The following is a 15,141-nucleotide window of genomic DNA, read 5'->3' on the forward strand; positions in this document are numbered from 1 at the left end:
TTCCCTCTCAGTCGTGACTGTCCTCCTTACTCCTACTGTGCTCTAGGGATCGCTTTAAGAGTGGCTCCCAAAGTGTGTCATTTTCTGCCTGATGCTCTTGTGCCTACCTGCCTCATTCCTAGATTAGACGCTATCCCTTCATCTAAATCCAATTTGTTGATTCCCACTGCAGATGACCCTCAATTATCCGCCATCTAAAATTGGCGTCTAAGTAGATTTTGAACTTTCTTCTTTAATGTTCTTTCTTAAAGGATTATTCACTTGGTGCAAAACAGAAAAGCAAAAAAAATAAACCATTCAATAATCACAGAAAAGAAAGGGGCAAACAGCCGAACACTTGACACCGTGACCCTGAGTAAGTGTTTGGCTGTCATGTTTTCAGGACAAAGGCAGGTGCGTGATGATAAAAGGGGTTGCAAGAGTCAGAGTGCACAAGAAGGCTAGAGGCAAAGCTCAGACAGATGGAATGCATGATAACATTTATATTATTTAGTCTATTTTCTTAAACAATCCTTATACATTTTATTATTTGTGCTCATTTCATGTTCGAACTGTATTTTTACTCTTGGCTGTGATTTTTGTTCCCTTGAAAGATTTCACACTCGCATGTTCTCATGGCCCCAGAGAAAGACTAATAAGTGTTCTAGGTCACAGGTGTCAAACTATCAAGAAAGTAGGGCAAAACAAAAATGCAATTCTGGTCAAACAAAGTCAGCATTCTTTTCATTTTTAAAAACTGGCTTTTTTTCATCACTATTCCTGTGTAACACTTTTGTAAGTAGAAGCAGAAGAAAATTGTCTTTCTCATTTAAGTGTCACATGTGTTTGATGGATATGAAAAGTAGACTGAAACAATGGCTGCAACCAGTAGATGCAAGCTCATTGTATGCTTTAAACTCTTTTTCTTTATGGCACTGTATGTCATGGTTCTATAGTGGGTGTTGCTGAACACTAAGAACAGCCTCACCTTAATAATTCGTCAGTGACTGTCAAAATGACAAAAAAGATATTACTGCGGCACTTAAGCTTGTGCAAATATCTGGCATTTCAAAACTCCAATTTCACACACCTATGAAAAATCTGCCTTAAAAGGCTGATTGCGTGTGGGGATATTAAAATGTTAATATCACTTATTGTCTATTCACCGTTGGATATGAGATAAAAAAAATATTTTATCATCATAATGCAAATAATTATGTACTTGCATCAAATCCAATCTAAAAATAAATTTTCCACGACATTTAGACGTATACGCGAAACGTATTTTAAATCGAACCTAAATAAATTCCAATATACTAGCATGTAGACAAATCTGGCTTTTCTTGTTTTGAAACATTTTATTTACGACTGCATCTGTCGCGCGCCCTCGACTCCACCCCTTTATGCAAATGTACAGTGACGTCGACGGAAGCCAGCCTTCGTCTCTCCCCCGACGTTACTTTAGAGGCGTATTAAAGCTCTGGCTCCAGTCGCAGGCGCTGCGGACGACCTGTGCAACAGTAACGGCCGCCTGTCGGGACGAATGTCGGGACGCTTCGCGGACACGGTGGCTGACACTACGCGGCTCGGTGAGTGCAGACTCCGGATAAAGCGCCGGATAGTGTACCGTGGTGGGGAGGTGAGAGCGGCGGCTGGTAAGAGGCTCCGGCCGGCGGAGTACACAGCATCTCAGGTTGCTGCTGCAGAGGAGGGAGGAGGGGGAGGTGACGGGGGAGGCACGTACTGTAGTTTTGCTAGGCCCGTGTCAAAAACAAAAACAGTGGTGAGCGCCTTGGAGGTGTTCTCAATCCCCACCCCTCCTAACAAGCTTGTTGATATTCTGTGAAAAGCAGCGCTGGATGGGATTAGAGGAATAAGCTGCATTTGCACTGAGACCACAACAACGGTTCATGACTCGTACACCTGTGGTCGCTGAAGAAAACCAGCCTCAGTGGCAGGAATTACACTTCAAATCGTCCGCATGTGGACTTGAATCTTTATTGCCTCACAAGGAGCTGTCAATCACCTGCTGATTTATGATCCCGACTCTTGACTTCAGAAACCTCATTCCTGTTTACAACTCCCCACAAATGCATTTCTCGGCTTGTGAGCTGCTGTCAGAGGGGTTGGATGGATCCTGTGGTGGATCAACGCCTCTGGTCACCGTCCCAAGCAGCAAATAGCAAAGTTATTGAAGATCTTATGTCAGTTTGTTTGTGTTTTCACTTGTGTCTCGCCATCGACCTGAGGTGCCTTTGTGATTGACTTGTCTGTCAGACACCTGAATACATATTAATCCGAAAACAAGGTGGCACAAACAAATGCAGACCAGCCCTGCGGCATCAGAGCTGCATTTGTATATCAAATGGGAAATAATCTTTTGACAGCGCATGGAGTCATGATGGAGTCATCATGTTCTGATGGCGACTGTCTCTCAGAGTGACGACTCATCTTAGTTGGCTTACAATATATTTAGCCAGGCCAGTGTGTCGTATAAGGTTTGTGTTGGTGCGGATGGGGAAGGTCGAGCGTGCGTGTCCTCTGTCCTGCTTCTGTATTGATTCCATGTTACGCTGTGAGCTGATTCAGTGAGTTTGGCTCTCGGCTTGTGAGTTATGTGCACTGTGTTGGCGTGTTTTGAACCTGAATTCTTTTCTCTTGTTTGTGCAGGTACAACAACAGGAAACATATCGAACAAGTACAGCCTGAACCAGAAGGTTTCAGTCATATTTTTGAAGATTTCAAGTCTTTGGTGAGTCAAAAACATTATGACCACAATGTATGTGTATATATTATGAGGGAAGGAGAGGGAATTATTTTTCTCTTTGTCATTGTTTTACTTTTCATTTTTTAAAATTAAGGTATTTAATTAAATTATTTCAGAATTTGAAATTGATAATTACCAAAAAAAAAATACATTAGATTACATTTGATTAGATTAGATGGCCTTTATTTGTCCCTCTGTGGGGAAATTCAATGTGTCACACCAGCAATAAAGTCACAAGCTATCAAATAACACAATACCCATAATGCATATACATATATCATGACAAAATAAATAAAATCTACGCAGTTATAATTAAATTGCTAATACATAGATAATAAGTTTTATAAATAAATTCTATAAATAGAGAGACATTACTGTTGCTTGAAAAATAGATATTGAATTATTACTATTTTTTATGTATTATTTTTACAAAAAGGTACATTTTGGTACATTAAAAAATTCCATGAAAAATACTGGTAAACATAATGCAATTAAATAATACGACACTTGCATGAAAAAAAATATTAACTCAATCGAAATTTATGATAAAAAATAGTTTCTCATGGACAAAATACTATAAACAAACATTCAAGCAAAAAAGTGGACTAATATAATCACCCAAAATGTACTATATATTGAAAGCAAAAGTCTGGGGGAAAAATGGGAGAAAACTGTGTTTTCGAATATTGAATCGACTACAGCTCTACAAAAACAATGTAGATGCAGCACTAATGTTCTCTTGCCTCGCCCATTGAGCGGGGGATGGCTGAGTGCTGCTTCCTTCAGGGCGTGGAAATCTAACAGATGGCTGCGACTACAGTTGATGATGTGCTGTCACTGCCACATAACATGCACTTAAGTGAACATTCAGGTCCTTATTCAAAGAGAAGGGAACTGATTCTTTAGGTTGAAGTCACCTGGTGTGAACCAGTTAGGGCACATTATGTATCAGACAGAAATCCTGTTGATTATTATTATTCTTTGAACCTGGGGGCTGAACTCCATCCCAGCCACGTCGGGCAAGAAGCTAGGACACCCTGGAAACATGCAAAGGTCATATATAGACTGTTGGCGCTCAAACACCAGTCTACATTCAACAACAAACCTCTGCATGTGTTTGGACTGTGGAAGAAACCCACAGTTTATTAGGGTATTAGTCCCATCATTCATCTTAAATTGTTCTGATGGTAGGAACCTGGAGAGTGACACCATGATCCCTCTGTGTAGACCAGGTTTCTCTGCTTACCAGGTCTGATTTAGACAACTACAGCAAAGACCTCAAGTCCATTTGAAATGTCCCTGGAGAATTTCTCATGCTTATATCTCTTTATACTTCAAGGTTCTGGTCAGATCATGTCTTTGAAATCCATCTTCCAGGAAGTGCGTGTCGTATATTGTTAGATCAAACTGACAAAGAAGCAGCAACATGGTCAACACGTCAGATGCGCAACACAGACAACCAGCCTTAATGGATTAGCCTCTGCTCCTCATCATGAAAAGTCACGAGGACGACGTCATGATCATTGTCCATCTCCTCTCTCACCGTCTCTCTCAGGCTCGGGCCTCTTGCCTTTGACACCATTTCAGCTTGAAGTGAAACCACCAACTTCCTCTTGATGAAATGTTTGCAGACTGTCACCAGGTGCCGCGTCAGCACTTGGTTACTGCAGACTCTCTCAGACAGGGAAACACAATAAGGCAGCCAGACACCAGCAGACACACAAACATCCGCGGTCACATGAGCATATGAGATGGGACCAGCCCAAATGCATGTCGACATAGATGTTTGACGGAGTTCTTGTTTTCGCTGCCAAACCTGTTTTTGTCTGTACAGAAAGCAAGACACACATATATATATACGAGCCGTACTCAGTTCCAATTTGAAATGTAAACACACCCAACTGACATCTGAACAATCTTAGCGACTACTGCAGTTGCACTTAATTTTCACCTGTAAAACATAATCGTGTTACTTTTTTGGGTCACTTTTGCTGACAGACAGATAGAAAAACAGATAAATGCTGATGATCACATGACCCCCTTGGAGAAGGTAGCTGTACATTTAATCTCAGAAGCACCATGTACTGAGACACACTGAGAAGCTACGATTTTTACTAGGTTGTTGCCTTGTCTATGCAATCCACAAGTTGATATTTAATAATTAAGTAGCAGAAACTTTCAGCCCGTAGTTTCCATGCTCACGTGTGAAATGATTCCAGGTTTTCATCGTAAATAGCTCCACAATTGCATATATCCATCTAACCCATTTATTACTATATGTTTATTTTAATATGACAGATTTGGCATAAGTAATATTGACACTGATGTTACTACGTTAGTGCAACTGGATGGGTGGAAGTGAAGTCAAAAAAAAAAAACAGTGTTCAGACAAAGTTTTCTGTGTCTCTGAAAGCTTGGTAGTGTTTTTTGTGTTTGAGTAAATGCTAAATAATTGACTCATGCTGACCTGTCTCTAACCGTCAAATAAATATTCTGTAAACATAAAAAAAATGTGGTTTCAGAGTGCAAAAATGTGAAGTACAAAAGCAAGGGATATTTAGTAAGTTTCCCTTTGTCACAGGAAGTGTATACATTTAAGGAAGTACCTTGACGAAGAGAGTTGCTTAAATATTGAGTGTCGGTCAATGCTGGTGTTTGTGTAACTACTGAAACTGGTCACGTGACACTCGTGGCTGACAGACAAACAATGGATCAGTTGATTGTTACTGATAGATGTATTGACATATATTATGATTGCGAGATACAAGTTCATTATCAGCACTCACTGACTTTGAAAAAGTCCATCTCCGGTTGAGGAGGTTAAGGAAAAGCCATTGAAATGTGGTGCAAAAATGTAAGAGAAAAATTAGATTTAAGCTACAAACACAAAATCTGACACGTTAAACATTGAAACACTTCTTCCCTATAAGCCAGACCAACATATTGTGATGAAATGAGAGTAATTGATGCATGCATTGATACGAATAACATATCTTTATTCAACTGTAAAAACAAAAACCTTAAAACCCTGCAGAATATTACCTCAAGTCATTTAAACATGTAGTGTAATTATCATGATCTTAAATAAAAGCAGAGAAAGGAAAAAAAAACACTGTTGAACATGGGAAAATAAGGCTTGGAACCACATTTTACACTGAAGCATCCACATGCTGACGGAGCTGGCTGTGATTGATACTTGACACCATGGTCAACGAGGGAATGATGAAATACAGAGCAAACGTGTGAGACGTGAGTCGGACGGTCCACATCATCTTTGACTAGTGTTGAACCGCTCCTGCTTGGTCATCGGACGGTGCTGTCACTGTGTGGCGTCCCTGTGACTGGTGCAGCGGGTTGCCAAGTTTCTGCTGTTGCGGGTTACTGAAAGGTTTTTCTGCCACGGTCTCACAGAACTCAGGCCTAGCACACTACATAAATAAACCTGCTATGTTTCCAAGGTGGCAATAATAAGGTGCCAAAATAAGTTATTTGCAGAATACATAAAAAGTAGTGAAAGCTTTTTTTTACAAGTCATTTGCAAGCCACAACAGACTTTTAAGGGACTTTTTAAGTGACAGACTTTTAACGCTTGGCCTAGGTGATATATCCAGTTCAGCAAAGTTTTTTTGGCTCGCAGTTAAAAGAAAAATACTATGCTTGTTTACGGCCCACCAGTTGCTTCCATAGATTCTTCATAAAGTGACAATGACATCATCATCACACTGGACTGCAGAAAGAGCATTGAAGTATCTTACGTTTTGCAACCAAAGGAGTGACTCCTTCTCTAAAGGACCTCACAAAAATGATAAAAATGCTTGAAATGTAAAATCACAGTGAACAAGCCTAAGTGTTAGGTGACCTGTGAAGGTTGAAGAAGGGGTAAACATCAAAGACTCGCTAGTCTGACAACTTAAACAACATTTTTAAGTTACTTTTGAAGGAGGAGCTTCAAATGTTTGGCTGTTGTTTATGTACTGTATGCTACAGTATTCAGAAAAGATGTGTATACATTCTTGTCTCAAATTCAATTTTTTTTCTGTTTGTATTTTTGTTGTTTTTTTAACAATATAAAAACACTAACTCGTCCTGAAATAAGAGATTGTGAATCAATTTTGTTTTGCAAAAAAAATATGAGATTTTTTTCCAGGCCTACGTAAAGCCCCAAAGATGGACTCAGCGTTGCGTAAGTGTAGCTTTATGATACAATCGCAAAACATAATTAGCGATGTGATGCACGCCATTGCTGCCTCAACAAACAAGACTTTTGCGAAGTCACTTTGGTGACTCAAATGCCATTTACACTGATGCAAGTCTGCCACTGAGCTAACAGCCAGATTTCAACAGTTATTTATTTTAATATTAGATGCTTCAATGTTGGTTTAGCATCCTAGCTTTGGCACATTGTTCCTAACTTCAGCGTGCGGGGCTCACTATTATATCAAAATATCATCACGTGAGTGCATAATGTGCGGAGAAATGAGAAGTTATGATAAAAGCGAAGCTGAGGAAGGCTTTTTCTTTTTTAATTTGGTGTCACGTGACCTAAGTTTGAGGAATAAGGGATGCGTCTGTCACAGCCCGAGGGAACCTAGTCAACTAACGGATGATTCAAGAGTTTGTTTTAGAAGTCCTGTGGCACGTGGAAGGCATTCTACTTTTTCAAAGTCATCCTCTGTTACGGGCTCCGCTCTTGCTATCAGCCATTTGCTCTCAAAGGTCCGTCAGGCTTATTATGAATGAAAACATGATTTCATCTTCGAAATGCCGGCTGAAATCCCTTGGCGTGATGCTGCAGTTCTTCATGCCTGATCTCTCACTAACAATGTCTGCCGTTATCAATGCCCTTTGAATTGGATTATTCATAACTCCTCAAGTTAAGTTAAAGGAAACAGGACGTGCTGTTGTGTGTTGAGCTGACCTACACTGAACTTTCACTGGTCCATGCAAACACACACTCGCACACACAGAGCAGTGTATCCTGAGCGCTGATCCTATGTACAGATAACCCATTTCCTACTGGTGAGAAGTTTTTGTGCACAAATGTGAGTGATACTGAGTAAAGAAAAGGCGGCTTGATTGTGTTTTTCCTCCGATGGAAACAGTCTGTCGTCCCACATGTGTTCTCATCATCTCACTTACAGCTATACCATTGCCGATCCTCCCGATCTCTGTCAACACACCACACACACCTATAAATGCTGCTTTCTCAGAAAGAAGGCACAGACCTGCTCAAATGCTCCCTCCTGTCTTTTTCTGAGCCTCTATGGGCCTGTTACATTGTAACCCTGTGGACCACGTTGTGCAATGTGGTCAGGTAAAAATGCTATTCATGTTTTGAATCTGCTCAGCTTTGCACAGACATTTAACGTTGGTTAGAGGCCACGTCCAATCGTTGGTGTTTGTTTAGTCACTTTGAAGTCTGCTGTTTATCATGTAATACTGGAGTTGTTGGCTCTCGTGTCTGTCTGAAAAATAAACTGCAGTAAGAACAAAGGCAGATGGCTGCTCTTGGTTGTTGTTGGACCAGGGTATTGAAAATGTCATAACTGAGTAAGAGATGTTATTCTCTGGTAAATAGCTGTCTTTAGTTTGCATAGAGATTCACGATTAATTTAAAAGATTGAAAATAAAAGATGAAGCCTAAACAAAAAATACTTTCCAAGTGAAAACATTTTTCACTTGGAAAACAAACAACATTTTTTAATTTAATAAATTAACATTTGACTTTGCCACTGTTGCCCTGTATTATCTGACTAGTAGGATGAGAGGTAGGAGTGATGGACTGCCAGTCCAGGCAACCACACACTTTAAAGTCATCAATTAACTCTGTATGTTTTTTGAACTGACCCAGGGTTGCCTCAAAACCGGTGAGGAAATGTTGTTAAGAAAGGATAGGCAGATAGTATCCTCTAAAACTGTCCGCGTTCCAATTTTCACCCTGCCACTTATCACTCCTGACCAGATGACTTTATTTTTGAACAGATCAGTGCTGCTTATCATCTCAGTCGGCTTTAGCTTTTTCGGTTTTGGGCTGGCCTACTGGATGGTCATGTTTTGTTTTTTTTTAATTCTCTCTGACATTTGCTTTTTGTAGGCCGTCTGCTTCCTTTTAGATCATTGTGCACTCCTCCTATTAGCCAAAAGCAACCTGATATTATGAGTCAAAACCCAAATATTGTGATTAAGGTTGACAACTTGTGAAACAAAAAATACATGGCGATACTATGAAAATAAGTTGGGGGTGTAATTGTGTGGTACTATTGCTCAAAACAGTAAAATAAATCAAAACATAATTGTGGAAAAAATGAATTCAGGAAACAAACTTTTGTTGGACTTTTACTTTTTTACTTTTCTATATTATGTAATATTCTTGTAACATTGAATATTAAAAAGCCTTTACTACAAAGGTAAACCTACTGGTGAGGAGTGGGCACCTTCCTCTCCCCTAGTTAAGTGATTTATCTGCCTCTCGTTTGACACATGATGCTTTCAAATTCCACCATGAGAAACTGTATGACAACGGCCCTCCTCATTTTGTTTTATGTTAACCTGTCCTAAAGAATGTCGCTGCACCTGCTCATGACCATTCAGCATGTCTGTGATGTTGCTGGGAGGTAGAGGAGTTTGTTTTTCTTTTGTTGTGAATATTTTGTCCGAGTCCATCTGAGAACATTTTTGACAATGCATGACTTGTGGAAGCTTTATCCTCCTATATGAAGTACACACACAACAATATATACAAGTCGTCACATGACTAACCTGCCAGTCTTCCATGGAATGTCATGAGCAGAAATGAACCAAATAATCCACAAAGCAAGGTGACCGCACCCTCCAAAAGATGATGTACTATTATAGTACAGAAGGTACAAACACTGAGCCAAGTGGTAACTGTTCCTAACAGAATGTTAGCTATTAAATGTGTCAGCAGGCCAGAACACAGTGTGATGTTTCAAGGCTGTCAACGGGTCGAGGAGCTTTGTTATTGTGAAGCCGTGGATGGTTTTAGTCGAGGCCTTGTCAGAAGATGCTCTGTGAAGAAAAGAGAGAGATGCCTGCAGGGAGTACTGCCATGAGTCACGGTACACCTCATGAGGTGTCTCACAACAAGGATTCTGTTAAGTACAGCTTTTCAGTAACACATAACTCATGGATCAGGTGCGTCACACGGCTGGCACTAGCTCCTGTGATAATGCACACCCAAGTCAGGTCCACTGATGCAAATTCTGATGAGAATCTCTCTGTCGTTTTGTCTGAACTAGCACAGACTTTACATCCAATATTCGAACACTGACTGAAAAGGAAATTGTATGCTGTTTATTTTGAAAGTTCCTTGGAGCAACAGGAAGAATGAAATAATATTAGTTCAGGTCGGAAATGTGGAGAGCTAAAATAGAAAAGGGTACGTTTGGAAAGTTGTCACTCAAATGTTGGGCTGGTAAATTTATCAAACTCAGTCAATAATCGTGGAAAATCTCTCAATGATTTCAGTTTCTCGTTTAAACACTGACCCATCTGTGACTTGGATACACGTCTCCTCCCTCACTACAACAAGTTGTTGTGTTCTGAATCTAACTGATGACGGCAAAGACCTGTCCGAAATATAGCGTTCTGTCGTTGTGTGAGCATGTGCTCATGAAATGTCTGACTCTGAAAATGAGTACCTTAGCTCATCTATTTGAATGATTCTTCATTGGTGTTCAACTGTCATTGAGAATAGTGGAGCGTGTTTGTAGCATTAGCCACCAAGCTAGTCGGTTCCGACACAACAAGATGCCAGTTACGACGATGTGCTGCAAATGTAGAGATTGTTCTTTGGTTATTATGCTGTTTTTCTTTTTTAATGAGTGCTCTTTATATTTTTTGAACACATGATGAGTGTAGATTGTTCACATATTCTTGTTAGGCGTTGTTACTGTCATTTTCAAATACCATTTGCTTTGTATGCTAAATGCCAAACTGCATGAATAGTTCCAGCTTTTATCGTTGGAACTGACATTTTGGAAAGAAAACTTTTGAAAGATTGTGATAGAACGATGTTTTTAAAAAAGTGATTTTGTTGCCATGCGGCACCAAGCCCTACTCAAATGTGTAATGATTCTAGGATGGCTTCAGGCATCTTTTATTTATCACTAAATAAGTGCATATTCTGTAGATCTGGCTGAGACGTTCTGCTGTCTGCTGTGTGTGGTTGTCTAAACGGTGACACAGACCTGCACAACCACTTGTGGGTAACATCCTCAAGTGGCTCCCATTGCCAGTGGATGGGCTCATGAATTGATGCAAGAACACGCTGCGAGTCCTCCTCTGGGTCAGAGTGCCAGGATACAGTTACTAGTGGTGAAATGTGAGGTTTGCTCGGGGGGGATACTGTGGTCCAAAGCGGAGCCTGTGGGGTAACATGCGGTTGATGCATATAAACGTATGGGAAGGTTATGTGCAGACGATGACACACTGTCAGTAATGTGACTCTGCTGTGGAAGTAGGCCAAGGCTGCTGTCAGCAACTTGTCGGCTTCTCCACATGCCATCTGAACTGCTGAAGTGACGTTTTTCAGACAGAATAACCCCAAAAGTTGTCAAGTCGTGCCATTGCATAAAGGTAGAAGATTTCTGAAAATAGAGGAGGGGTTGGGGGCCTGTTATTACTGACTGCTAATCTCACACTCAACCCAATCCTTGCTAACTGTTTCACTAAGAGTGTCTGAACGCCACCCTTTTCATAGCACAAGCGGTGGCATTGTTATCCAACAAACTTTTCATGAGCCTTTAAATGTGAACACAACTCCTGTGTTTATCCGGTTTGCATGGTGAAAACTTGAACTCAATATTAAAATAGATGTATTTTAATTCAAATACTGCAAATTGCATTGCTTCTCACAACTTTTTAGTTTGTTTTTTGTTACAAATTTTCCTCAGTTAAGGTAAGGTAAGGTGAATGAAGCACGTGTGATAGGTCTCTGCCTAGCTGGAGCTCTTTAAAGCCCCGGTAACACCTCACTATCTGTTTCCCAAGGGCCAGATTGGGACACAAGTGGCAATATTGTCATGAGGATCTAAACAGCCACCGCAGCCTGTGGCTGACTGAATGATCAGTAAAGATGTAGGGACCCAGACTTTGAAGTTTTCACTGGCTCTTATGAAAAACCTTTGGTCAGGTTGAGGAAAACAGTACAGGCCATTGTGTCAAAGGACATACTCAAACACAGACAACACATTTGTTTAAAGTAACTTGTATTCTTCACGTTGTATATTTAGCTAATTCCAATGAGGCACAAGTTAAAAGGGCTTGGACTAAAAAGTGACCCATTTAAAGTGTATTTGTTTTGTTTGTAACGTAACACGTACCAGTAGATTTAGAACAGTAACAAAAGATGTTTCTTTGTGGTAGCCAGTGATTCACGGAACAGATTGTGTTTGTCTGTCACAATGAATTACCCTCAACAAAAGATCTTAAGTTGTCAAAGGTTCAGATGAGGTGAAGGTGGAACTCTATACGTTTATATACAGGCAGAAAGATTAAGTCGGCGTGGAGCTTTGCGTTAATAATGCAAGGTGCATGCGAACAGCAGGCTCATTATGTCACATATATCCAAGCTGGTATGTTGCTATGAACGCTGCGTTATGAGTAAGGGGATTTGTCATTGATGCTGGTGCACGTTGGTACACATGTGCTACCCCCCACTCTTACTGCAGTGCAGCAACACTGCACCATAATGCACACATCTACACTCTCTTCCTCTCACAATTATTGCTGCCATCTGCTTCTCCTAGCTGGGAATATGGATTTCTTGGGCATGTTGACTGAGCTGCAAAGGTTGCAAGTCAAGTCTATGTGTTGGCAAAAGATGATGTAAAAGCTATGAGTGATTAAAAAAAAAAATAAAATTTGACTGCTGACAGGCTAAAACGTGCCCACCAAAACAGGCTTGTTCAAAAACCATTTTCTCATGTCATCTGATGTTTATGACGTGGGGGTGAAGCGCACTCATTACTTGGTCCCATAATGCACTGCAATGGTGAAAGCTCTTATAACAGAGGAGATGCTGTGAGAGGCGAGTTTTTAACTTTGTTTTGTTGTTCGTCAGTTTGAGAAAACACAAACATTTGACTTGTTTGGACTTAAATATGACGTGTCTTCACTGAATTAACCTACAGGCTCTAAATCTCTAACTCAGTCTTTTTTTGAACAGTCAAACACACATCATTCTGTGCTCCAGTCTCACAATCATAAACATATCACTCATTATTATTATCTGATAATACTCAAAACAACCTTTTCCAATAAGGGCGTTGAATGTCTCTTAAACTGATTGAGCTCCATGTTTTTCCCCTGAAAGGGTGTTATTACTGTATATCAAGTAACAAAACCCATAGAATTTTTTGTTTCTGTTGGCTCTTACATCGCTTTGTACAGTCAGGGACATAGCACACAAACATCTACATGGCCCAGTGGTATGCACACTTGATCCCAAGGTCCCTGGCCTTGTAATCTATATCCAGCTGTATTCAGGTCAAAATGGTGTTCTGCGTCACGCTCACGTGCCTCACTGTTCTGTCTACAATCAATGCCTAAACCTCACCTGGTGGCCATTGTGTCAAAGGACATACTCAAACACAGACAACACATTTGTTTAAAGTAACTTGTATTCTTCACGTTGTATATCTAGCTAATTCCAATGATGCACAAGTTAAAAGGGCTTGGACTAAAAAGTGACTCATTTAAAGTGTATTTGTTTTGTTTGTAACGTAACACATACCAGTAGATTTAGAACAGTAACAAAAGATGTTTCTTTGTGGTAGCCAGTGATTCACGGAACAGATTGTGTTTGTCTGTCACAATGAATTACCCTCAACAAAAGATCTTAAGTTGTCAAAGGTTCAGATGAGGTGTTCTGTCTACAATCAATGCCTAAACCTCACCTGGTGGCCTGTTTAAAGATCTGGAGGCACAGAACAACCCTACGTGTTTTGACTTATATTAAAGACAGTCCTCTCCTAGTCATTCGAGGGAGTATCTATAGATCAGATGAAAGGCCTGGCAGTCTTTTAGTACTGCTGTCAGCTTCTCAGCTGTGACATTGGTTCCATGCTGAGATTTAAGGCGGTGTAGATTTGTGACAAAGAAACTTTTCCACTGTCAGCGGAAAGTCCAGAAAGTCAAGGTGGGTTATGAAATAAGACACAAGCTCGCTCTGATTTCATCTTGGTGTCACAGGTAATCTACTCCTCCATGTAAGAATAAACACTCACGGAAATAGACCAGGGTTATTTAGCGTGTGTATTTACAGACTCTTGCCGTTTGCATGTCTTGGGCTGTGCAACAGTGATTCTTTATTTGTCTGTGGCCTTGAACTTTTCCAGCCTCCTCTTGCCCTCCACACTGATCTTGTTGTTGTCTCCCTGGCTTAAATAGATAATCAAAGACTCTGCTCCTATCGGCTCCTTGTAGCTTTCATGGCATCTCTTCAGATCTGGCGCTTTCTTTTCCTCATGTCCTTGAATTCAGGCTTCATCACGTGCAAGTTGTGGGCCTCCAGAAAAGCTGAGGTGTAATTCCATATAAGATGGGCTCAGGTTACACACATGCACACACACACGTGCACACACACACACACGCACACACACACGCACACACACACACACACACACACACACACACACACACACACACACACACACACACACACACAGAGCAACAACAAACATCAACAATTGGACGCCTGATGTGCCTCATGTGTGCAGACTCACATGTTGTAAACCTAAAAAGTGAATTTTAAAAGTCATTTTACTGCAAAGAGTAATATGTAAAGAAAGTTATCAGTGGTAGAATTAGCTAACAGATTTTATTATCATTCTTTCCTTTATTACTCGTCCTCAGCACATCTGAGGGTTGGTGCCATTTTGTTTGAGCAGGTTGTGGAAAAACGACAGCTGTATTTTAGTTCCCATCATTTTTGTTCACCACTGAATTCTGCCCGTTTAAAACATTGCCAAATTTGTTAAACATCTTGTTTGTTTGTTTGATGCTTCTACGGGATTAACCTGTTTGACCTGTTGGAGATGTTGGGCTTGACACTTGTCAGAGTGGAAGCTATTATTAGAGGTCAAAGGAGGACAGAGGAAACTGGATTTTTATTTGGAAAGGTTTTTTTTTCCAAGAACTATATTGTTGAGTCTTCGTTTTTGACATGCTCTGTGAAATTGCATTGCCTGCTGCTAAAATAATGGGGTTTGGATGTTGAATATTTGCACATTTAGAGGAGCAAAACAAAGCAAAAACACCATTTTAAATAACCCCATCTAGCATGTCATGCCACCTCTTCAACCTGCTTTTTGTGAAGCTACAGTTATTCAGAAAACATGTCCTCTAATGTCGCTGCAAGTCTGTTGTAATAA

General features: G+C 40.4%; 1 protein-coding gene across 1 annotated transcript in view; it reads left to right on the forward strand.

The window, feature by feature from the left end:
* Positions 1–1,421: 1,421 nt before the first annotated feature.
* LOC128756759 (solute carrier family 45 member 4-like) overlaps positions 1,422–15,141 on the forward strand; it is a 37,918-nt gene continuing 24,198 nt past the window's right edge. The window contains exons 1-2 of the mRNA XM_053861396.1: positions 1,422–1,568; positions 2,650–2,731. The gene's annotated coding sequence lies outside the window, so the exon portion shown is untranslated. The remainder of the gene's footprint in view (positions 1,569–2,649; positions 2,732–15,141) is intronic.

Source organism: Synchiropus splendidus, chromosome 4 (assembly GCF_027744825.2).
Source record: "Synchiropus splendidus isolate RoL2022-P1 chromosome 4, RoL_Sspl_1.0, whole genome shotgun sequence".
Lineage (NCBI taxonomy): Eukaryota > Metazoa > Chordata > Actinopteri > Syngnathiformes > Callionymidae > Synchiropus > Synchiropus splendidus.